Source organism: Equus przewalskii, chromosome 15 (genome assembly GCF_037783145.1).
Source record: "Equus przewalskii isolate Varuska chromosome 15, EquPr2, whole genome shotgun sequence".
NCBI lineage: Eukaryota > Metazoa > Chordata > Mammalia > Perissodactyla > Equidae > Equus > Equus przewalskii.
Genome location: NC_091845.1, coordinates 62,841,365 through 62,868,405, shown reverse-complemented (window position 1 = coordinate 62,868,405; position 27,041 = coordinate 62,841,365). Strand labels below are relative to the sequence as shown.

At 37.8% G+C, this 27,041-nt stretch overlaps 1 long non-coding RNA gene across 1 annotated transcript; it reads left to right on the top strand.

The window, feature by feature from the left end:
- Nucleotides 1-217: 217 nt before the first annotated feature.
- LOC139076048 (uncharacterized) lies at nt 218-6,988 on the top strand. The gene is made up of 3 exons (XR_011527279.1): nt 218-323; nt 3,986-4,159; nt 4,366-6,988. It is a non-coding gene; the product is annotated as an uncharacterized lncRNA (long non-coding RNA).
- Nucleotides 6,989-27,041: the final 20,053 nt, after the last annotated feature.

Below are 27,041 nucleotides of genomic sequence, written 5' to 3'. Positions count from 1 at the left end.
TATCTGAATTCTTTTAGGCAGTTAAGGGGTTAGTAACAAGAAAAGAATTGAGTCTTTTGTTTCTTAAAAATAAACAGGCTAAAATAATCCTCCTGTTGAAGAAATATGTCTTTGGGTGACAAATTCTGTTCCCCTTCAGTACACTCTATGATGTTCACACAAGGACGAAATTGCCTAGCAACATATTTCTCAGAATGTGCCCCTATTGTGAAGTGGCATCTACAACTAGCAGTGAGTTTTATGCTACCATTTAATGTTTTTATGATGTTAATTAGTGTCCTTTTAATTCCACTCAAAGAACTTCCTCTGGCATTTCTTGTAAGGTAGGTCTAGTGGAAATGAACTCCCTCAGCTTTTGTTTGTTCGGGAAAGTCTTTATCCTTCCTTCATTTCTTAAGTCTGCTTTGCCAGGTACAGAATTCTTGATTGAAAATGTTTTTTCTTTGAATATGTCACCCCATTCTCACCTGGCCTGAAAAGTTTCTGTTGAAAAATATACGAATTGTCTTATTGGGTTCTCTTGTATGTAACTTCTCTTTTTTCTCTTGCTGCTTTAAAAATTCTTTGTCTTTGACTTTTGACAATTTAATTTTGATGTGTCTTGGTGTACTCCTATTCAGGTTCAAAGCACTTGGGGTCCTTTGGACCTCAGGGATGTAGATGTCCATTTCTTTTCCCAGGTTCAAGAAGTTTTCAGCCATTGTTGCTTTAAATCTACTTCCTGTCCCTTTTTCTCTTCCGGAATTCCCATAATGCAAATATTGTTTCTTTCCTTTGTGTTCCATAAGTCTCTTAGGCTTCTTTCACTCTTTTTCATTCTTTTTTCTTTTTGCTCCTCTGACTGGATAATTTCAAATGCTTTATCCTCCAGGTTGCTGATTCTTTCTTCTGCATGGTCAAGTCTGATTTTGAAACTCTCTATTGAATTCTTCAGCTCAGTTCTTGTATTTTCCAACTCTAGTATTTCTTTGTTTAGATTTTTTTGATGGTTTCCATTTATTATTGGAATTTCTTATTTTGTTCATGCATTGTCTTCCTAATTTTGTTTGGTTGTCCGTCTGTGTGTTCTTGTAGTTCCCAAAACTTCCTTAAGAGGATTATTCTGAATATATTGTCTGACAGTTCATAGATCTCCATTTCTTTAGGGTCAGTTAATGGAGCTCTATTAGTTTCCTTTGGTGGTGTCATATTTACCTGATTTTTCATGATCTTTGATTCCTTATATTGGTATCTATGTATTTCTGTAAGTGATCACCTCTTTCAGACTTTGTAGGTTCACTTTGACTGACAGTTCTTCAATCATCAGCTCAGTTTTGGTTTCTGGGTGTGTGTGCTGGTAGTGTGATTGGATAGATGGGGCTTGCTATTATGGTCTCTTTTTGGGTGAGGCAACTGTTTGGGCTCTGAGGTTGGGGATGTGGGTGTGTGCCATTCGCTGAGGACAGTTGGATAAGACCACTGGATTGGTTCCCTACCCAATTAAGACTGTGGGATGAGCTCCACCATTGCCTGGATTCTCTGGGCAGACATACTAGGTGGTCAGGACTGAGTCTCTATTCAGTAGTAGATGTGGGTATGAATTAGCTTCCTTGCGCTGGGAGTGCAGTGGGACAGGACCCAGGGCCTGTAAGGTTTTTCTTGTGGGGACCCAAATTAGGCAAGATTGTGTGCTGAATGTCCTGCTCAGATGAGGCCAGTGGTTTTGCTGTTCATACAGGAAAAGCCATGAGCTGTGCTCTCTGTTTAAGTGCCACTGTAAGCAGGGCCATTGGATGCGCTATGAAGCTTACCATGTGTTCAGTTAGGTTCCCCAGTTGGGCAGGCTGAAGGCTGTATTTAGCAATGAGCAGGGATAGGAGTTAGTTTCCCTGCCTGCGTGCAGGGGGAGAAGCAACTCTTAAGCCAGTAAAGCACTTTGTTGTCTTAACTCAAACTGAACCATGCACCAAGTTCCCTGGCCAAACAAGGCTACCGGCTTGGCTCTGCCTGCTTATTCTTTGGGTCTAGTGTTGCTGGCTTATGCAGCTTCCAGGTATTCTCACCAGACCTTCCAATCAGATGGGGTGGGGAGGCAATTGCCACAGTGGGTGGGGCTATGTCACAGTTTCTTTGCCTAGGTAGGATGGGGAGGGGCCGCTTCAGGCCTCCCCCAACTTCTTCCCAAGCAGGCTTCAGTGGGGAGGGTTCAGAGCTACCTTCAGCCTTAGCTATTAATTAATCCCCCTGCCTGGTTTTATCAGGGGAATGCTCCCTGACTGATACTGACTTTGCTCTGGAGGTGATTAGCTCCACCTGCCTGCCTCTTGGCTCAGGCTTTGCTTATTACACAGTTTTCAGGTGTTCTCACCAGCCCTTCTGGTCAGAAGGGGCCTGGGAGTCATAGTGAATGGGCTATATTTCAGCTTTCTTGGCTGGGTGGGATAGGGAGGGGCCACACCAGGCAATTTCCAATTTTTTTCAAGCAGGTTTTCTGATTGGAAGGGGCCAGGAGCTACCCTCAGCTTTAGCTATAAATTAATCCTCCTGCCTGGATATAGTAGGGGAACCCTCCAGGGTTTTGTCTGGGAGCAATCAGCTCTGCCTACCTACCTCTCAGCTCAAGCATTGCTGGTTACACATCTACCTGGTGCTCTCACCAGTGCCTCTGGCCAAGATAGAGCTGGGAGACAATCTCCCCAGTGGGTGCTGCTATGAATAGCTCCTTGCCGGGGTATGGGAAACAGGCAAAACTCCTCATTTTAGGATCCCAATCAGACAGATCTCTACCCCAATGAGTTCTCTGGTCAGTGTGCACCAACCAACTTTGTTCCACAGATGAGCAAAGCCACTAATTGGGATTACTACTGGGCACTGCAGGTATGAACTTGGTCTGCCAAGATCCATGTACTGGTTGTTGCAAGCCTCTTCCACCTTTTCCATCACAGATTCCCAGCAGTTGAGCCCTTCAGATTCCTCTGCAATCCCTATGGGTTGAGATCGGAGCAAGGGCTCCCACAAAGTGACCCACAATGCTGGGGGGGCTGATTGCTTCCCCCACCCCCATGTTCTCTTTTTCCACTGGAGGAACTGGAGGCTCATGGGAGGCCTCTCTGCATGGTGCTGTATTAGCCTAAGGGAGGGGCAATGTCGTCAGTGTGGCCGCTTCTCTTACCCTTCTAATACAGTCTGTCTTGGTCTCTGGAGTGCAGGTGGTGCTTCAGCTCACCTCCATGTTCTAGGATTCTCTCAGTGGTATCTTGTTTACGAATAGTTGTTAGCTGTTCTTGTGAGGGAGAGAGGTCAGGAACAACTTATGTGGCCATTTGGGTGATGTCACTCCTACATAATATTTTTATTTAGAAGCTAGATCACTGGTTTATTATAATGAGGTATAACTTAGGAATAGCCAGATGGAAGAGATGCATATGGCAAAGAGCACAGAGCTTCCACGCTCTCTCCAATTGGGCCACTCTCCCGAAATTTCTGTGTGCCCACCAACCTGGAAGCTTTTATTGGGTTAATTTTGATAAAGACAGCATATGGGGAATTCTGGAGTATATCCTTGCAGGGGACGAAAAAGCCTTCTAACTCTTTGAGTTGAGGTACAATCTGTGTCTGTGTTTGATTGCAGAATGATGCTCATCCTTCTACAAGAAAGGATCCTGTCCTCCACAAATCATTTGTAGAGCTAGGAACTAGAGATGGGGTCTGTAATTTGTGGTTCCACACACATGGAAGGGCACATCATAATCAGAGGGCAAGAGGATACTTCCTTAGAGGACTACCTACCATTTAGCAAGATAAGACTTTCGCTATAGCTGGAGCTTCTCTGCTTGAAAAGCACCGTTGTATTCAATCCAGTGTTAAGATTGCATCTTGAGTGACTTCTCTGGACTCAGCCGTTAACCCTCATCGGAGCTCACCAACTCCAACCTTCTAATCCAAGGAGTTCACATTGTAGATAGCCATGATTATAATTAATGATGGAAAACCCGTGCAATTTCAGGTATCAAGAGTGGCTGAACAAAGGAGGACTGACACTCCCATGTTGAGAAATCAATGCCTGTTCAGGAGAAACTAGAGTCTTCTGCCTCTGCACTACTTCAAGCATAGGCAGCAGCCAGCTCTCAATTTCTGGCAGAAAGCATAGGAGGCCCAGGATTCTCAATCTTCTGCAGAGGTGACTATTTTTCCATAGTACCCTTGCTAGGTATAAGATATTAAAGGTAAAAGAGGCAAGAAATGCAGTTAGGAGAGTATGGCCAACAAGATATATTTGGTTGTTTCTGACAACAAGCAATCTTGAACAAGTATGGGATAAGCCTGACATGATGATGTCATTGTGGTTTAGAAAGATGATTCATCTAATATCAATGGTTTACATAGGTTGAAGCCACGAGAGAAGACTAGAGACAAGAAAATGAGTTTCTATAAATGGAAAGAAAACAAAGACATATAGAAGTCACTAAGTCAAAAAGAGAGAAAGAACATCCACCGTCATCTAGGCTCAAAACATCTACCGTCAAGAGACTTCACTCTTCTGCAGTTAGCCCCAAAACAATATAAATTTTGGATAAGATGTATAACTTCTTTAACATTCCTTATGTTCATCCTTTTAAAAAATTTTCCACGGTTACCACTGTAATTCAGAAGTTAACTGTATTTTGCAGGAGGCGCCTAATTTTTCTACTTTGCCTAGCCCAGTGATTCTCAAAGTGTGTTCTACTGTATGAAAGGATCAATGTCGCCCGAGAACTTTAGAATTGCAACATTTCTTCTAACTAAAGTTTTTTTTTTGGCTTTCTCTCTTTCAGAACGATTAATTTCTATTGTCTATAGTCAAATAAATAAGTTTAAATTATGGTTTAGATATTCCATACTTTTCACAATCTAGTTCCTTCCTACTTTTCTATTTATTGCACTTAAACACAAATTTGCAGTATTAGCTTTGATCATCTGTTCACTATCGCCTTCCTTTTGCTACCCCATAAACACTGCCCATGAAATGTCCCTCTCATTTCATAGTGTCTTCCTTTTTTACTTTCTCTCTATCCACATATTTGTCTTCTAGAACAGAAGTAGCAACTCTCAGCATAAATGTCACCATTAGAGAGACTCCTGCTCTAGGAATGACCCCCGGCTATCCAGAAAACATGTCTACACTGTTTGACTTTGCTCCCTTAGTCATTGCAAGTGGACCCAAGACAGACATGTGGCCATCTCAAAATTTTTGGCAAATATATAACTATATCTTGTCAATAACACTGAAAAGGCTTCTAGTGATTGTATACTTGGCATCTATTCCATACAACATTCTTTTCATGAGATGTCATTATGATCAACAAGTTTCTTAATAATATGGTAATATGTATGGGGGTGGGCGGGAGGGTGGTGTCAGTGTGCGCGGTTAAATGCTGGGAGGGGTACAACTAGAACTGGTTCTGGTTCTACATTACACAGTTACTTAGTATTTTGTCTGGAAAAATTACGGAAGTTTTGGACTTTAGTTTTATTTCTGAGTAAAGAAAGGAGATTAATCCTAGAGTTCATGATCACTGGTTCTACCTCTTGAATGGGGATTATTAAGCAACCTATACTTAACCAAATTTTATATACAAACATACCTTGTTTTATTGCGCTTTGCTTTATTGTGCTTCACAGATACTGCATTTGTTATAAGACTCTCCATCAGCAGAAAGATTAAAACTGGCTGAAGGCTCAGATGATGGTTAGCATTTTTTAGCAATAAAATATTTTTTAATTAAGGTATGGACATTGTTTGTTTAGACATACTGCTATTGCGTACTTAATAGACTACAATATAGTGTAAATGTAACTTTTATACACAGTGGGGAATCAGAAGATTCCTGTGGCTCACTTTATTGAGATATTCACTTTATTGTGGTGGTCTGGGACTGAACCGATAATATCTCTGAGGTATGCCTGTATATATGCATAAATTATACTGAGGTTTCAGCTTAATATAGTGCCTGTAATAAGGAGCACCATACGTTCTATTTCCTTTTCAGCTCATCGATTTCACAAAAGGAAAGGTGTATTATGATCCTAGCATCCACTCCTGTTAGAGACTTAGGAAGCTTCCCAGAATATGATCTGCTAGTTCTCCAGTTAGGAGAGAAAAAAACACTTCATCACCTCCTTGTGTTTAAGACCAAGCTGTTTCAAAATCAATTCTCTAGTTCCCATCATAGAAACAATTCCTTTAATTAGGGTTTGCCATGTCACAGCTTCTGCTTGTTAGTCCTTTATTTCCAGCCTAAGTTTCAGAGAGAGACTAATCCACTAGGTCTTTTAATGAGTTTCCAGAATTATCTCAGACAGAGGTAATTCTCTGAGGTTAAGTAACTGAAATAGTGATTGACCTTTGTCTTCTCCTCAAATTCCGGTATAATTAATTCCTCAGCTGCTTCCACCCAGGTTGTACTATGGAGATTCATACATTTCTGACCTTGGTCCAGACTTTCTCTCTTCTTCATTAATTGACTACGAAAGTTGTTCACTTAGGAAACACCAACACCCCAAGGGAGGTTAATAAGTATATGCTTACATTGCAAACTTTCTAAAAGATAGATTGGAATAAATTCAAGGTTAGATGCATGAATGAAATTACCTTTGCTATCTGTGTACTCGATCATACAGTATATATTTCATTAACTTTTTGAATGCATAATTGTTTGAAACACTCTGCCAGTTTTTTGTTTATATTTTATCTACAGATACAACTTTAACGTGGTTTTTTTGGTGATTCTTTTGAAGTGGCTTGATTATGGCTCTGTGTACTAAAGAGTAAACATAAATTAGAGAAGTTTTTTACTGAAAATGAGATAATTATTTTACCATAATTTTCACAAATATAGAACTTAATTAAAATGGCTGGACATTAAACAGAAACTGTTAAAGAAAAATGTGTCGGGAGAAAATTGCATATGTTTACATTTAAATTATGATTTTAAAAAGAAAAAAATGAATATAATCACTGTACAAAAAATTTCGAAAGTAGAGACAAAGTAAAAATTATCCAAGCTCATCTGAATGTCTTGCCACCACTAACATTATCAGTTTAAAATTATTTTCCCCAGGTTTTTGTCATGTGTTTTATATGAATGACAATAAGACCATAGTAAACATTTACCTCTTTTTTTAATTTCTAATGTAAAAATTGGATATTCTTGAATTATATATCTTAATAGTTATAGTTTTAATTTCTATATTATGTCCCAATAGATGATGGTACCATAATTAATTATTCCCCCGTAATGAAACATTTATAGTTTTGAATTTTTCATTATTACAACACGGAAATCAAGTTTTCCAAAATGATATTTCTCTATATTTTGAATTATCTACTTAGAAGAGGGTCCAGAAGTTTTACCACAGGATTGGAAGATAAAAACAATTTTATACCAATTGCTATACATTGTCCAATTGCTAAAGAATAAAAGCTATAGGCCATTAAATTATAAATAAAAAGTCATTCCAATTTTCAATGATACCATAATTCCTATTTCATCACACACAGGCTAAGATTAACAATATTATCATTGTTATTTAATCTTTATTTAACAGAAAATATCTAATCGTTTTGATCTGTTCCTTTATCATTAGATTTTCTAATTTTTATTCAATGTTTTCCTAGTGACTAGTACTTACTTTTTAACACAGATATCTTTCACTAATTGAAAGCTTCATGTTTTTCTTATTAATATTACAAATATTTTACATAATATTGTTTTTTGTTTGTCATATTTATAGTAATTATGTTTCAGTTAGATTTTGCCTGTTTATTGCCTTTGTGTGGGAAATTAAGGGAATTAGAAATACTTTCAACTTCTAAGAAGTCAAATGTGTCTATATATTTTTTAAATTTGTATATGGTTATTATAAATAGTCACCCCCATTTTCCCTTATATACCTGCTTCCTAAATTGTATATTTTTCAATGATGAAGTTCCTACTTTGGACTGATCTTTTTATATATATTTGAATTTCCATCTGTATTAGTCAGAGTTCTCCAGAGAAACAGAATCAACAGGATGTATATATTTATTTTTATATTTATATATATTTATATATGTGTAAACAAACACACATATCAAGAGGGAGAGAGAGATTCTAAGCAATTGGCTCATGCACTTGTGGGTGATGGCAAGTTCAAAATCCTCAGGGCATCTGACCAGCAGGCTGGAAATTTTGGCAAGATTTGATATTGAAGGAGAGCAGAATATACCATACCTAAATATGCTTCTTTGTCATGAGGATTATTTTGAGCTGTTATTTTCAAGGAAGCATAGACATAGGAAAAGCTCTGGAAACCAACTAGAAGTGACCACGTTGTAAGAGATATTTACGTTTATAAAGGAAATCTCCATTTTTAAGGGTGTCACCCTCTCTTTACCAGGAAGAGGAGGAAGACCAAATCTATAGGAACTCTTATCAATGGAGAAGGCAGTGACTTAAATCTGCATAACGTTCATACCATCATTTACTGTGCTTTGTGCCTGATAAGCTCCCATAACTGACTCCCCCACCAACATCTTCTTTTGTTTTTAGCTGAAGATAATATTTAAGGTGGTAGCTTGGGCCATTTTGAGGAGTTACTCAGTTTTCCTGGGTATCTACCATGTATATGGGAAGTATACAGGTTATTAAACTTTTGTTTGTTTTTCTCCTGTTAATCTTCTGTTTATTACAGAGAGGTCTCAGCCAAGAACATAGAAGGGTAGAGGGAAAATTATTTTTCCTCCCCTACAGTTCGGTGACCCATGATGGCACCTGCTGAGACCACAAACTCACTCTCTAACCTGCAGGTGGAATCATGGCAAACTGGCAGAAGCCAGTAAAGGGTAAGAAATCTTACCAAAGTCAGCTCTTCAAATGTCTCACCCTGTAGTGTCCAGTCAAGAGAGGAAGGTAAAGTTTTAATTTTCCTCCTTTCTTTCCAAATTCAGATTAGCAGGAGAAAATATTTATGTGAAATCATTTCTTGGGTATAGCTACTCTGCTGAAGTCTGGTTCTGAGTACTTTTTCTGTTGATCTTTTTTTCTCCCAGAGATGTCCATTGTTTTCTTTTGTCTCTGTCTTTTGTGTCATTTGTCATAAGGAGAAGAATCATAGGAATGATGAGGTTTTCCTTTCATCTTGTTCTGTGTATTGAAAGCTTGGCTTTGTGACCATTGAGAACATTCTCTCTGGTCTCTGCCAGCTGGAACATGCATGTGTCAGCAGGCACCTGGCAGACAGCCAAACAGGCTGTGGATCCAGGAAGCAGCATTCTCTTTGTCCCATCATGCCAGCTCTCAGGGAAGTTCATCATATGGAGTCACAGTTCATAAGGGTCCTCTGTGGTCTCTACCTTCATTGTCTTGTTAGTGCTGGAAAAGTCCCATTCCAGCAGTGCCTTCCCAGTGTCACAGATTAGTGGGTATGTGACTGGAGGCGTCTAATATTCTTGTGGGAAACTGGAGACACTGTTTTCACTATACCATTCCGACTGCCTGTGATGATAAAGGTCTTTACTTTTTTGTATTAACTCTGCGAGTGAACTTTCTGGATTTTGTGAGAGCTGCATCTTTTGCACCCTCTTTTGGGGTGCCTCTTGTGTCCATGGTTAAGTCATAAAAAGGCTTATTTTATTGGTTTGAGTCACTACTGAGATTAACATAAGATCCTACTCATCAATGGCAAGATGGTAGATCCTTTGAGTTGGAAATACTTTTATATTTGAAAAAAATTTTTAGAGAGCTCTCATCCTAAACAACTTCTTTATGGGTACCTATAGAAAATATAATTTGAAAAATAGACACAGAGGAGTATGGAGGCTAGCCTTAGGGACTCCCTTAACAAGATGAAATTAGAAAGCCCTTTTTGCTGCTACTTAGAGAAAATCCTATCAAATTTAGAGAAGAGTCGGAATGGCTATTCACAACCCCACTCACAGGGACCTGGATTGGCTGCTAAGGAGTGTTCTTCGCACCCATGATCATACTGTAGTTATCACACAAGCCAGATGGCTCCCTGGGGAGAACTCCCTCACAAAGGAAACAGATGACTAGAATTTCTCCCAGGCCATCCTACAAATGACCAGGAAATGGAATGACTGAAGGCTAGTGTTCATTCAGGGGATGACAGAAGCAATAGTAGAGACTTTTTCTCCATAAGGTGAATGGGTCTTAGGTTGAATTGTGCACTCAAAAAAAGGAGAGCATTCAAAAGCCTCCTTTCAATTCAAAATACTCCATGGAACCATGCTGCATTAAATCTTGAAGCTCTAGAACACAGAAATCTTTTGACTTTCATTTTAGCTGGAAGTCTTCTCCTTGATATGAAGAAGCAAATTGAGGATAATGTAGTTGGATGGGCAAGTCAGTCCCTTGATATCATTCAGGCTACAATTCAATTATTTGAGGAATTCAAAGCAACTGTCTTTGTCTTACAAATCTTTACAAAATCAGAAACGTGACCCTAGAAGTAATTCAAAGCCCACCCATCATTTTACCGATCCTAAATTCTCCCTATTCCTCTCAATGCTTGTAGACATTGTAAAGGATCAGGACATTGGAAATAGAATTGTGCTGCACTTAAGAAAAAATTTAACTAGTAATTACTCTAGACCTCTAATAATAGGCAAATATACCCTGAAAACTCCTTGGAGAAAACTTGGATACTTTCTCTGTTCCTTTGTGGTATAAATTTTCTACCCTATCTTTCTAAGATCTAGGAGACATTTCTTTCAAATGCAAATTTTAGGGAAATGATTCTTATCAGAAAAAAAGAGCTATTTGGAAATTGAGCTAATGAAAAATCTTAAGTATCTTCTCCACAAATATTAGAAAAAAGCTTTAGCCTTCTGAGTGGGGAAACTACCAGAGACACAATTTGGATTCAACTGTTACTTATAAACTAGTGAGTTTTATATTATTGTACCTGATTCATGGCTAAAATTTTAGAATGATCATGATAATGTCTCCATGTCTGTCTATATGTTTGTGTATGTCCATATATGTACGTTAAGTATGTGAGATATTTTTCTACCTCCACATGGTATTGTCGAAACTAATTTGTAAAAGAGGTCTTTAATTGACTTAAAAATAAGCACTTATCAAATTAAGTATTTCTATGCTCAGAAATATAGAAACTGACCCAAATGTTTTTCCAGTTAACATGATCAGAGATAATCTTTGGTGAATAAACTTTGTTTAAGTTGGTTGGTTTAATTAAAACAGGCATATCTTCAGAGTTATTAGCAGTAAATATAATGTAGACATACAACTTTTATTCTATCTTTGTTTACTAGTCAAATAAGTTCATGTTATCTCTGTTAAAAAATTTGTCAGCAAGAAAAATAGCTCAGGGTGATGGCTGACTTTGTCGAATGTCTCATGAAGTTTTCATGAGTAGTCTAAACGTAATTGTCAGATATAAGGGATTTAGATAGATGAAAGTGGGATAAGAGTTTTTATGTAAACTTTTCTGCACTGCCTATGTTTTATGGTATATCTACTTAAAAATACTTTTCCAAATCTCCCTCAAAACGTGAAACTTTATTAAGTTAAATAATGGAAATTCATTGGCTATCTAGATAATATCAAAATAAAATACTGAAAATTACTGAACATAGCTTTATCTACTTTTGGCTTTTTATTACAGAGGAACTAAAGATACTAGTGTCTATCAGTAATGTCCTGTGCAACACTGAAAGATTGTGCTATGAAGAAGCATATGTTTCTAGAAATTATGAAATGTATTCATAAATTTGCAAAGATAAAGAATGCTGCTGTAACAGCTCACAATTACTTACTTCTTAGTTTTCACTAGCAACTAAAAGTTTTTCAGGGTTAATAATTCTAATTAATATATGTAACTAAAACTACTATAAATAATAAGGGAAACAATCCTGTATGCAAAGGAAGTGGGATGTGTTTGGAGTAAGAAAAGGTATGAAATATGGAAATGCATTTTCATTACAGGAAATGAAATTAACTGTATATACAAAGTTGGGAAGAGGGGAGAGAAAGAATCTTAGCTTGTGTGATCAAGTTTGCTAAAATCAAATGCATTTATTATGAGCATCTTAAAAATAAACTTTAATATCAATAGTGAACTTACAGAAAACCAAAGCTTAATTTTCTTTCATCTGCTGAAAGGATAAAATTTTCTTGGACTATTGGTCTGTTCTCTTAAAAGATTATGAAAGGTTTTTACCTTTTAAGTAATCTACCTAGAATGCCAATATTTTATTTTATCAAAATTATTTCCTGTGCCTTGTGTTGTCTTTATTATCAAGTCTTTGATTACTTAGGAAAACTGAGTCTTGGTATCAAGAGCTAAGTTTTGCTCACAACCATGTAACCTTTTGTGTTTGCCTTTGAAATCTTTTATTGTCACTTTGGTTAAATGGGTAGTTAAGTATTGTTTAATAATGATCCATGATACTTTTTAGTCATGTCCAAAACTTTTGATATTTTTGACAAAATTCCCAAAATCAAATTCTAAATTGTCTTTTTGACCTCAAATTAACTTTGTGATTTTCCAGAGAGCCCCTAGAACATCTCAGAAGATTTGTTCTCTCTCCTTACAAAAAGAGAGATAGTAAACTAACTAGGCTTATTTGATATGTTAAATTACATGGGAAGTACCGTCAAATCAGAAGTAATACTAAGCTTTCTTTATATAGTATCTTTATAGGTATTTTATTATAAATGTTCCGGAAACTGTTTGAAATTCCTAAAATTCTGATATGACCTAGTATAATTTTATCAGTAATAATTCTAGTTACTATCTTGAAATGTTGTATGCCACAAAAATAACTAAATTTCCTTGTCAACTGAATTGTAATGAACTCTAATCAGATCTTTAACCATTGCCATTTTTAAGCGCTTTTGTCATTTATAGACCATTATTATTTTATTCTAATGCTTTTGCAAAAATGTTTCATCTTCAGAGAGATTCATGGAAAAGATTCTGATACTCTAGAATACAGGTTTCTGATGACTTTAAGATCATAAATTGAACTGGGTAAGAACTTATAGAATTTTAATGGGAAAACTGGATTCATAAACCTGCTAACAAAAGATCAAGATCAACAAGAATTAATTACATGAGATTGAATAAACTGATAAGGGCGATTATAATTTTTATGACTTTTTGTTTAAAACATTGCTGGTTCTCTAATATTTTGTTTTTCAAGCAAACTTTCTCTTAAGCTATGACTTACAGCAATTGGTAAAGCATATCTTTGTGAACTAAGATGAAACAATTACTTTTTCCACAAGACTTCTCCAGAATTCAGAACCTTTTAGTGAGTATTCTTATTTTTATAGCAATATAGTTGTTTGCGTAAGTTCAATAATGATCTGTTCTTCTTGTAACAAGGCACAATTGGAAACATTGGTTATATTATGATAGCTTTGACTGGGATGTCATATTTGAGAATGATGTGCCTGACTCAGATATGACCAGAGAGCTTTAAGGAACTAAGGTTGACTTTATGGAGCCAATAAAGTCCCTTGGAAAAACAACCTGGTGTCTTCTTACAGGGTTCCTGACAACCTTACTAGGTAAGGCAGTTTTGGGGACCTCAAGAAGAGAGGAATTAGGAATTAACCCAAATCCGTAGGTATTGCAGGTAAAGTCTGATGGTGAGTCCTTGGCTTGGCTTCCTAGCCTTGAGAGGCTTTTAAATCTCAATCAGAGATCCCTTATGAAAAGTTCCAGCAAAGCAGATTTAAAAGAGCCTATATGGTCGATAGCTATTCTTGCTGCACTTGCAAATAACCAGGCCAAGGTTTCTGAAACTAGACTGAATTTGCAAATAAGTTAGTTTTACTGTGATTATCTTTGGTCGAAACAGGGGTGATGGTAGAGAAAAATTATGTTTGTACCTTTGTAAATATTAGATTCTAGTGCTGTCAATTCTCTTTGTGGTTTTGTTTTCTATCTGCAAACTGGACTGGATCCTGAATTCTTTTAGTTTCCTCAAATATCTGGTTATGAATCTCCGAACTGACTTTTCCAATTTTCTCCCACCCTTTTGACTAGGAATCACTAAAAATAAAACCTGCCCTTTTTCCCCTAAAGCCTTCAAACTGAATGGGAATGACTTGATATAAACTTCAGAGAAATTGCCACAACAGCTCATGTTTAAACAATTCTCATGCCTGTTGCTGCTTGGGCCATCAGAAAGCTTATCTGAAGACCTGCTGATATCATCTGAGACATTCATACTGCAGAAGACGTTTTGAGCCTGACATCTCAAAATCTGCTGGACTGGTTGCCCTCAGGACTCAAACTAGGTTTATAGTCTTCTCTGCTCTAACACTTAACCTTTGTTTCTCTTTTGTTTCCATAGAAGTGCCTCTTATTAACTACCTGGTTGCTCACATTGTACGGGCCTAAATTTGAAAGCCCACCTGCAACACTGCCTCCTGAAATGAGAGACACACCTGTTTAAATGGACTGAACTATTCTCAGGACCAAGAGACTGGTTCAATGAGATATGGAGCAATCTATCAATTCAGGTTCTGGATTATGAAACTTATTTAAAGTTTCAAAGGTGGAACTGAAGAGGAACAGAATATACCACCCCCAAAAATGCCTCTTTGGCATAAGGATTATTTTGATTGGGTAATTTTTAAGAAACAGCAGACATAAGGAAAGCTCTGAAAACTGAGTATAAGTTACCCTTTTGTAAGACATTTACAAAGGAAGTCTCCATTTGTAAGGATGTCTCCCTCTCTGTACCAGGAAGAAGAAGATGACCAAATCTCCAGAAATTCTTAACGATGGAGAAGACAGCAACTTAAATCTACATAGAATCATACTATCACTTACTGTGCTTTGTGCCTGATAACCTCCCATAACTGGCTCCCCCATCAACGTCTTCTTTCGTTTTTAGCTGAAGATGGTATTTAAGGTGGTAGCTTGGGCCATTTTGGGGAGTTACCTGGCTATCTCCCATGTATACAGGAGGTATACATGTTATTAAACTTCTGATTATTTTTCTCCTGTTAATGTCTTTTATTACAGGAGGGGATCTCAGCCAAGAACTTAGAAAGGTAGAGGGAAAATTATCTTTCCTCCCCTGCAATATTGCTGTCTTAAATCTGAAAGCTGGAAACTCAGGCAGAATTTCTAGGTTACAGTCTGAAGGCAGAATTCCTTCCTCTCTCAGGACCTCAAGCTTTGGTTTCAGGGTCTTTAACTCATTGTATGATGCCCACAGACATTATGGTAGATAATCTACTTTATTTAGTCTATTAATTTAAATGTTAATCACAAGAGTGACAACACCAAGATGGAAACAGAGGTCATTCCTGGCTTCACTGTCCCTCACAAGAACAACTAACAGCTATTCATGGACAAGATACCACTGATGGAATCCTGGGACATGGGGGTGAGGCTGAAGCACGCCCCTCCACCACACAGACCAAGACACACTAAATTAGAAGGGAAAGAGAAGCAGCTACAAGCTGACCCAATTGCCCCTTCCCCAGGCCAGCACAGCTCCACGTGGAAAGGTCTCCCTTGAGCCTCTGGTCCTTAGAGAGGAGAAAGAGAGCCAAAGGGGGACTACTAGCCCTACTCTGGTTTTGACCCAAAGGTGATCACTGGGGAATCTGAAGGGCTCAGCTGCTGGGAATCTGACTGTGATGGAGAAGTGAGGAGGGGCTTGCAAGAACCGGCATAGGGATCTTGGCAGACAAAGTTCATAGCTGTAGGCTCACGTAGTAATCCCAACCACTAGCTTTGCTCATCTGTAGAGCCAAGTTGGTGGTACGCTCTGACCAGGGAACTTATTGGGGTATAGATCTTCCTGACTCAGGTCCTCAAATGAGGAGTTTGCCAGACCTAGAGCTTGGTTTGCCCACACCCAGGCAGGAAGCTGAGTTACAGCTGCACCCACTGGGGAAACTATCTCCTGGCTCCACGAGGCTAGAGTACCTGAGAGCTGTGTAGCCCATTAATACTCAAGCTGATTGCATTCAGAGTAAAGCCAGTACTGGGTGTAGAGAGCTCCCCTGCTATGCTGAGGTATGTCAACTATTCTCATGAAACTGGAAAAGAAGAAAGAAAAGATGTTAATCACATGTTTAAAAAATACCTTTACAGCAATATCTAGACTGTTGTTTGACTAAACAACTGGGTGCCTAGCCTAGCCAAGCTGACACATAAAACTGACCATCAACTACTATAATATATTTTGATTTTAAGTGAGAGGTAAGGTTCAACATTTTTTTAAATAAGTATTGCCCAACTATTTAGATAAAAGTCCTTTACTTCATAAAATTTAACAGCCTTCTAAAATATATTAATTTTTCCTATATATTAGATTATTTTTAAGCTATTTATTCAAAATCCTTGTTCTATTACTCTGCTAGTATCAAATAATTATTTTTGAATATGTGACAGAAAAGAGAACTAACACAGATTAAGGGTTATCTATGGCTAGATGACTAAAAACAATATTAATCCTCCTAAGAACACACTGAAGAAAACATTATCAGTATTATTGTACAAATGAAGAGCTGAGAATGTTGTAGTAATTTGTCGCTGATAAATCAACTAGTAAGTAGATGAGGGCTCTCAAAATGCCCAAAACCCTTGTTCTTTGCTCTAGTTTCTCACTTTATGCTCTTTCAGAACTATCTTTGTGAGTCTTCCCTATTTTATTTTGCAGAAATGTGGTTGTTGCTTACTTATATGAGTTTTTTTCAAAATTATTTTCGTAAGACTAAAATTTCTATTATAAACATGTTTATGGCAATAAACATCATACCTAAACTAAATATGTGCAAAAAGGGAATGAAAGTAAAATCTCCATAAACTTTACTTCAGTGAAACTAGGAGCAGATGTAAGATATGTGAGGGCTAAGAAAGGCAGCGTAGAAAGCAGTCAATTATACAGGAACAATAGATGAAGAGATTAAGCACAGTAGTGGCAAAAGGACCAAGCAACAATAGACATCAGAAAGTACCAGGAAAAAAAATACATTTCCTTTTGAAGAGGGATTGTTTTGAAATACAAATGCCATACTTTTTATTTGCCAACATGGATTCAGTGACTCACAGAGAAACCATATTTATAGGAAGCAGTCTGAATCCATGGCAGCAAAGTAAAAAAAAGGCTTTCAGTGGTGGTGTCAGCACAGCTATTCTGGCAGCCTCCCTGCCATCTCCTCACACTCCAGGAAACTCCAGTAAATAACTACTACCTGAAAATCAACCTAGTTTAGTAATTAGTAATTAAAAGAGAATTGGCACTGCATCAGCACAAAGATGCTTTTTAAAAATGTAGAGGGGCTGGCCAGGTGACACAGTGGTCAAGTTTGCGCACCCTGCTTCAGCATCCCACGTTCTGTGGGTTCAGATCCTGGGTGCAAACCTACGCACCACTTGTGAAGCCAAGCTGTGGTGGCGTCCCACATACAAAATAGAGGAGGATTGGCACAGATGTTAGCTCAGGGACAATCTACCTCAAGCAAAAGAAGAGGAAGATTGACAACAGGTGTTAGCTCAGGGCCAATCTTCTTCACCAAATAAAAAAAAAATGCAGAAAAGATCATCACACTAACATAAATGAAGAATATTAACCAGAAAAAGACCACTATGGATCAATTAAAATTGAGACCAAACACCATAGGAAAGTCTAAAATAGTTTGGAAAAATCCAATTAATGCAAAGATTGGTAATGAAAAGGGTGCTGCCATAGTATCACACAAAATTCTTCAGAAAAGAGCAGTAACGCCTACACAAAATGAACATCCACCAGTACAATGTCACCATAGGCCAATTTTTTAAAGAGGCCATTATGTCTTTGAAAAGGTAAAGTCTGTAACTCATGCTGTAGAAAGTGACATATTTCCCTAATATATAGAAAACTCCTAAAAATCTAAAAGAAAAAGAGCAATGAAACTATGGAGAATTAAGATTGGCTAAATACATATTAGACATTTGATACAACATAGAATAAAATGTGCAGCTAAATATGTGAAAAAAATGTTCAAATATTTCAAACCCATTAAAGGAATGCAAATTAAAACAATATTGAATTTGGTGCACTTACCACAATGGCCCTCTCAATGAATCACAACTCCAGGTGGTAATACTCTTGTGAAGTTCCCTCCCTTTTGACTCTGAGCTGGGTCATGTGACTTACCTTGCGATTAGGACATCAGAAAATGTGATACATGTTTGGGATTACCTCCTGGAAGGGGGCTGCCACCCTTGAGAATGCCCAGTATGGCCTCCTTGAGGATGAAAGACCACATGGAGAGATATGACCAGCTTTCGGAGCTGTTCCAGCAGGCTCAGCCCCAGCTGAATGCAGCCGAATGAATACACCTGGGAAAAACCAGCAGGACTGCCCAACCAACCAACAGAATGGTGAGAAATAATACATCACGGTTATTTTAAGTCAATATGTCAGTATTCTTTGTGGAGGGGTAATTACACAGCAATAAATAATTGATACACTGAGACACCATTTTCATTTACTGAATTGTGAGAAATCCAAAAGTTTCATAATTCACTTCAGTAGTGAGCTATGGGGAAAAAATACACTCTTACATGCTGCTGGTGGAAGCATAAATTGATAAATCCCCTACATAAATATGGGCAATATCTACTAACATTTCAAAAGCTTATTCTCTTTTACCTAACAATCACATTTCTCGAGAATTATTCTGCAGACATATTTACACAGGTGCAAAATTATGTATGTACAAGTTTATTTGTACAGCACTTTATGTAATGGCAAAAGATAAAAAATAAGCCAAATGTTTATTAATAAGAACCTGGTTAAATATACAATGGAATTATGATCTACGAAAAATAAAAAATAAAAAATGAGAAATCTTTTCATGTGTTTATATGGAAATAACTTAAAGGTATATCATTAAGTAATAAAAGCACCATGTAAGATGATACAAACAGTATGCCACATATTGTGTATAAAAAGGCAAAAAACAGAAGTCTATCCTTGTATGATTGAGTGGGCACTTTAAAAACTCTAGAACATAAACAAGTATATCTGTAGAGTTGACTGGGTGGGGCATTTGGGATTTGGGCTAATAGAGGATGGGGTAAGTGGGAGACTTCACTGCATTATATTTTTACATTTGGGGGACTAGATAAATATTAATATTCTGTAAATTAAAAATAAAAATAACTCTCTCAAAAAACTTAATGTTTGTGTAATAGGGTGAGACATTTATCTGAAGAAGTCCATACAGTAGCAAGTTAGGTTATTACCAATTTGTTGCTATTATAAACAATAATACGGTAAACATCTTTGTAGGGGGAAAAATACAAATTTTTTCTGTACTCTTCTTGTCTGGGAGAGCTGAATTTGATAAGAAGTCTTACCCTTCACTGGCTTCTGCCAATTTTCCAGGATTCCACCTTCAGGCTCTGGAGTGAGCATGGTGTCTCAGCAGGTCCCATCATGGGTCATCAAGCTGTAGGGAAGGAAAAATAATTTCCCGTCTGCCCTTCTAGGTTCTTGGCTGAGATCACCCCCTGTAATAAAAGGCAAATTAACAGGAGAAAAATAAATAGAAGTTTAATAACATGTATACCTCCCATATACATGGGAGATACTCAAGAAAACTGAGTAACTTCCCCAAATGGCCCAAGTCACCAGGTTAAATACCATCCTTAGCTAAAGAAAAAAGAGCATGTTGAGTGGTGGGCAGGGGCGTGTGGGGGGGCAGTTATGAGAGGTTATCAGACAAAGCACAGTAAATGAGGGTATGGTTATTATGCAGATTTATTATGTTTCCTCCTCTTCCTGGTACAGAGAGGGAGACAGCCTTACAAATGGAGATTTCCCTTACAAATGTAAATGTCTCTTACAAAAGGGTAATTTCTATCGGTTTTCAGAGCGTTTTCTATATCTGCTGTTTCTTAAAAATACCTCAAAATAATCCTTATGCCAAAGAAGCGTATTTTGGGGTGGTATATTCTGCTCACCTGCATCTTTATGCAGAAATTTTTCACTATATCTTTGATAACCTCCTTAAAACAAATTTCTAAATGTGGAATCACTGTGTCAGAGGATGTGAACATCTTAAGTATCTTTGTACAGATAAAAGCTTCTTTTGTAGAAGTAGTATTAAACCTTCTTTGATTCAGACTATTTTAATATTTTTTATTTATCTGTTTAAAATTGGGTTGTTTTCCGTTATGTTGACTTTCAACCCCTTTTAAAATAATATAGCAACCTTTTGTCAAATTTACGGCATAACATTTTCTAAATTTTATATTTGTAAATAACAGGAAAAATGCTATATTATAAAGTAACATTACATAACACAAGTACGCTGTAGAAAATTAGAGCATGTAGACAATCAAAAAATAAATAGAAGCAATATATTTTCACAACCTGGGCTAACCATTGTTAAAATTGTGGTTTATATATTTCTGGATTTTTTTTCCATTTTATATGTGTGTTTTAATCTGCCTTTGTCAGCCAATCATCTCTACTCCTCCACTTCAGAAAATTTTAATCTCATTGAATAAAAAAACTTATTTTCCCTAAATATCCCCAATTATCTCCAAAATGCCCTTTACAGGTTGTTTGTCAAAACAAATATCTATGCAGGCCCACATATTACATCTGGCTTTTATACACTCTAATTCAATGCAATAAAAAATGATTAAATGTGTTAGATTCAAGGCAAATCTTTCATTTTCCCATCATTTTAAACCATTGTTAATTTGGTCTTCATTTTTTATCCGATCTTATATAAGAAAGAATTTAGACTTTGATATTTAGAACTGCGGTGCTGCTATAAGAGAGCTTAAAATAAATGGCTTTGGCTTGGGAACTGGTGGATAGACAGGGAGGATGCAAACACTGTAGACTGGAAAACTGCAACCTTGTGAATTCAGGACAAACCTTTTGGTTCAATTGTCATCTGTGATATCTTGGAACTCAGATGCATTTTGTAACCGTGGTGAAACAGGTTGGAAAACTAAAAATGTTGGTATCAGTTGCCTAATTCTTGTAGTTTTTTTTTTTTTTAATCAATTTACTGCAAGAGACAAGAGTTTAACTCATCCTAGTTATAAGAGGTGCCTCCGCAGAGGCAGTCCAAGTGGTATATGAGACCCATTTCCTCCCACTGAGTTAATTATCAGATTAAGGATTCTGCCTCCCCATCCCAAGCAGACACTGTCAGTACTCTACCAGTGTTAACTGTGATCCCTTTACCGTTTTAGTGCACACCAGCTCCTGGACCACTGCTTCTCCTATAGCCAACACCAGCATCTCTTTTTTGGCAGGCTGCCCTTCGCCTGCTGAAACTGCTTTGCCTCAAACTGGGAGAGCAAGCAGTGCCTGCAAATGTAAATTCCTCCATTTAACCTGGAACGGCCCCAAAACCATGACAATGTTTTACAATGAGGTAAAAAAGTATAAATACTCCAGCTTCCTTGTTACTTGATTAGAATAACATTAAAGGTCTGACTTCCACTGCTATACCATATCCAGAGCTCCCCTGGGCAACTGAGGCCCTGTTACCCTCCCCTGGCATTGCTTGCCATCCTTAACATCTGGTCCCACTTTCCTACACCTTTACAGTAGCCCTCCTTTATCTGAGGAGATACGTTCCAAGACCCCCAGTGGATAACTAAGGGCACGGATAGTACCATATCCTACAAATACTATGTTTTACCCTATACTTACATATGATAAGGTTTAATTTATTAAATAGGTACAGTAAGAGATTAATAATAAAATAGAACAATTATAACAATTACTCTCATAAAAGTTACCATAGATCTTAGCAACCTCAGCATATGATTTTTTTTATTTCCTTATTAAGTCAAGAATTTTTGCATTTTCAATTAAAGAAACCACATTACAGCTTCTCTTTGGCATATCTGAATTGCCAACATCACTATTCTTGTGCTTTGGGGCATTATTAAGTAAAATAAGGGTTACTTGAACACAAGCACTGTGATATTGTGACAATCGATCTGATAACTGAGATGGCTACTAAGTGACTAGTGAGTCGGCAGTGTATACATGTGGATATGCTGGACAAAAGGATGATTCACATCCCAGGAGGGACAAAGTGGGATGGCGTAAGATTTCATCACATTACTCAGAACTGCACAATTTTAAAACTTATGAATTGTTTATTTCTGGAATTTTCCATTGAATATTTTCAGACCGCAGTTGAATGCTGGTAATGAAACCACAGAAAGTGAAACTGCAGATAAGGGGGGAAATACTGTATTGGCTTTCCTTGATCACACTTACTAATCATTTTCACATGAATACTTGTCTCAGGTTCTACTAGGAATCTAGTGGAAGGCATCATCCAAGCTCATTATTTCAATAAGATTCCGCTGACCCTCGATTAAGTTGAAAAAGAGATGGGATTGAGGCTAGGAAATAAAGGAGCAAAATTTTCAAATGTAAAAAACATATGTACTTACATTATATCTTTTGCCATGTTTCTGGCACATAGAATTGACTGAAGGCAACCAGACTAGAAGCCCATCAGGTTCTTGAGGGTATAAGCCTGAACTTGAAAGTCTGGCTGTTTGACACCTACAGCAAGCCCAGGGCTGCAGAGGCTTCAAGAAAGAAATTCTCTCTAATGCTCATTACAGTGGTGGGAACTGAGGATAAAATACAAGGGAAAACTTCCAGGAGGGAAGCCCTGAACCATTGAAAATTGATCCCAAAACAAACTAACAGCTACTAGATATGCTAAATGAGGAACTGAGTCTGTAGGCAAGACTGAGAATGTTCACAGTTGTTCCCCAGGAAGATTTAATAATCATTATACAGAGCAACTGCTGTGTGTTCTCCATTCCAAACCTCCTCCGAACAGTAGCTTTTATTATAGATATTCTGTGCCCACTCCATCCTCCATCATTTTATGTCGGGCATGGTGGGGATAGAGATAGAAGTGAAATACTTATATTTTAGTTTTTAGGTGCAAGGCAATGAAGGGACACACTTAAAACTGAAGGACAGTACTTCATATAACCCAAAGACCTTGGACCTTGAACTGAAGGCAACAACTAGTAAAGGGGCTTTGGAGACAAGGGAGTGATTCTATCCACAAAGAAGCTGCAGTAGGCATAAGAAGGGTGGGCTGTGGAAGATAGTACTAGTTGTCCAAACAAATCCATTCTTCTTCCGTTCTTCTACCTTTAGTAAAAGAACCCCTAAATTTTACATGGGATGTGGTTTTAACATGGCCTCCTAGCTAAAGACACTTCCCAACTTCCTTTGCAGATAGGTATGGCCACATAACTAAATTCTGACCAAAGGTATATGAACAAAAATGATGAGTTTGACTTTCAGTTTATGCCCTCAAGGACAATGGGTGTGTCTTCCCATGTCCTTTTCTCTTCTTCAGTTAGAATGTGCTTGTGATAATGAGAGCGAATAGCATGACCATGTCAGACCTGGAATTCTTATGATTGGAATGGTATAGGAGAGAGAAATGAATCTCTCTCTTTTTAAATCACTTTTATCTGGGCCTTTGATTTGGCTGCTTAGCTGGCGTCGTAAGGAAAGAGAAGAAAAGATCTGCATATACTCCTGAGTTTGAACTTCTAGGAATATATACATTACCTGATTCACCTTTTTGTCTTTAACCAGGTAAATATTACTTGTAAACGGACTTCCAGTTCTCTAGGCTTCCCAGGTCCACCACTAATAGGGATCTGCTTCCTCCTAGCCTCTTTGATACTAGGAGGACAAAAACAATTGGCATCAATTACTTTAGGCTACTGTACCAGGCTGTGAAGAATAGACTTCTCACTTATCATAACAAACTCTCATAATAAATTTTACAATGATAAAATATCTAATGTTTCTAAGCTCTTTAGATTTTCTTTCTCAATCCTTGCAACATCCTATAAGGTGTGTACTATCATTGTTCCTGTTTTACAGATGAGGTAACTAAAGCAGAGCAGTGAATAACGGCTGGGATTAGAATCCAAGCAGTCTGAATCAATATTCTGGGCTTTTAACCACCACTCTCTACCCCTTTGCTATATCAAGTGTATTCCAAGGACTTGCAAGAGATGTTTTATTTTCAGGAAATGAAAAGATTGATGTGCCAAGACTAAATAATTGATGCTAAGGAGGGTTATAAAGAGACATCTCATAATATCTCAGGCCCCATGCTTGGGGCCCATGGACGTAAATATCTACATTTATTTGGAAAACAACATGTTTATAGGTGAATTAAAGGGGGGTGAGTATGGAAATGCATCAGTTTTTGTTTTTGTTAGGTTGAATTTGTGTCATTTTATCCTGGATTCTTTTCCAATGAGGTGATAAACAGAATCAGAAGACCTCAATAAAAAAAAAAAACAGTGTTTTGTTCTACCATTCCTTAGAAAGTAAATTATCCCTGTAATATGATTTTCTCTTAGAATTCTGATCTCCAGCTTCCTAGAGGGAATGACTCCCACCCCATGGCACGGCTGACCATTCCTAGTGCAGAGTGCCAGCTTAAGCTAGTCAGGGGAAAGTAAAAAGATGGATAAAATTGAGTGAGCCAGGGAGCCTCAGAGGCAAGTGATAATCTGGTTTAGAATCAATGAGAGCGCGTTGGGAAAGGAGACAAACAATTGCGAAAAAAGGTAAGTGAAGTACACGGAATTTGATTCAGCCTGGGAGAGGAAACATGATTATTATTCCAAAAAGCTGAAAAAAAATCCCAAGCAACACTGAGGATAGGAGTGTACATTAAAAGCAAATGTCTTTCAGTGCATAAACTCACTGAAATGTCAAATGTACATTAATTATCTAGGAATCACTCTGATGATGTCCTATTGTTAATTCATTTGTCAGACAGCAAAAGTTAGCAGCCCCCAGAAGGAAGCCTTCAAATGTGTAACAGACAGGGAGACTTGGCAGGCTAGCAGAGAGATTTGGGCCAAGCCAGTACTAAAGCACTTAAGGAAATGTAAAACTTAAGACTGTCCTGAGGAAGTCCCGGAACTCAAGACTTGGCAGATTCAGGCCCCAAGGACAAAAGTATATTTTCACTTACATATGCATGAATATGACTCTTTGGAAACTGACCTAATTTAATGCAGGTTTATATGCTTAACAGTTTTGCTCTTCCTCACATACAACCTTTCATTTAATAACAGGAAATGCTCTCTCTGGTTCTGGCTTGCAATATATATCACAAAGAATTCTACAAACGTGTATTTTTTCCTTCTTACTCAATACGTTATTTTAGCTACGAAGACCCTTACCTAAACAAAATGCACGTGCAAAAGATGACAATTTCCCAAGTGGCTTGGGAAAGTCGATGGAGACATGCATATTTCAGGGGATGACATTTAGACAGTTCAGGGTCAGTCTTAGTTATATGATGCCAGGGCCTGACTTCCTTTTTCCGGGCCTCCGGAAAAACCCAGATATATCCAGCTTTAGAGTTGACATGTGAAATGGCAGTTGCACAATTGCCCATTTCATAGGAGGCAGGGAAGGCTGAGTTCAGGCACACTCTGATTTGAAAATTTTTAGTTAAGATAATGCTCTAGAAATGATTCTTAGGTAGATGTCTTGAATATACTTGAATATACAACAGAGAATAGCTGTTTAGAGGGGGACTTCAGGATACATGTGTTCTTCTGATGTTATTTCTGTGGGTCATTGAGCTGTGTGACCCAGAAAGTGACATCAGCTCTCTGGACAACCCTCTTAGCTCAAAAATGAGTTAGAATCACTAGGGTCACTCAAGTTACTTTGGACAGTAATTGGTTGTTAGCACTGTAGAGTCGATTCTGCCTCCTAGGGACTCTATGGACAGCAGAGCAGAACCCAGCCCAGACTTTCTGCTCCATCCTCTCACCTTCCAGCGCTATTATCAGACAATGCTCTGCTGCTCTTCATAGGGTTTTCATGGCTAGTATTTTCAGAATTGGGTGGCGAGGTCCTTCTTCCTCGTCTGTCTTAGCATGTTAGTCTGGAAGCCCTGTCGATACCTGTCCACCATGGGTGACGCTGCTGGTATTTGAAATATTGGTGGCATAGCTTTCAGCATCACAGCAACACACAGCTGCCACAGTATGACAACCAGCAGACCTGGTGTGGTTCCCTGACTGTGAAACAACCCCAGGGCACAGCGGTGAGAACGCCGAATCTTTAACCACTAGATCACCAGGGCTGGTTTAGGAAACTAGTAATCTATAATTTCATACCTCAGTGTCCTAAAAGGAGCGGGACTTCGGAAAAGGACCTCCTAATTCCCAAAGGAAAAGTTAAGGTACTGAATGCCTGTTAATCTCCATATGCGCTCTTTCTCAAAGCGTTAAAACTATCCCCCATATTATTTTTTTCTCTTAGTTTGTTTTATTCTTGTGCAAGACATATTTAATCTCCATTTTTCAAATGGAAATTTTTTTCCCAATGCAGACTTTATTTCGTGTTTACTCAATAATCTTCAATAGGAAGTATCTTTAATGAATTTTTTGAATAAGTCTTCTGGAAAGTCCTCAGACCAGTGCTTTCCAGTAAACAGAGATGATGGAAATGTTTTATTTCCATGGGTGACTGTTTATCTCACATTTAGATCGAAAGAACCTATCCAAAATGGTGAAATAGATATTAGAACTAGAGATGTGTTCAAATGAGAAGGATTTGTGGGGATTAGAAGTAGAAATTCTGACCTAGCCCAATCAAGGTGTTTGGCAGAAACTGACTCTGTATAACAATCAAAGAGGGGGAATTTATGTGAAAGCTATAGGGAATCTTGAGAATCAAAGGAAAAGCTGTGTAACCAGACCCATGAAAGAACATCCAGTGATGGTCCAGAGAAATGGGCAGTGGGAGTATATGGATAGTCTCTTCTGGAATGCCCCATTGGGATGAGACCCCCTCCAACAATTTGCCTCCTGGAGCATTTTTCTTCAAATTCAGACTCCAGCTGTAGGTGGTCAGATTGAGCTGGCTTGGATCACAAAGCTCTCCTTGTTCAGGGAAAGTCAGGCACCCGGATTAAGAGTTTTACCATTGACTTTCCTGATAGAAAAACCCAGGGGCTGCTACCAGA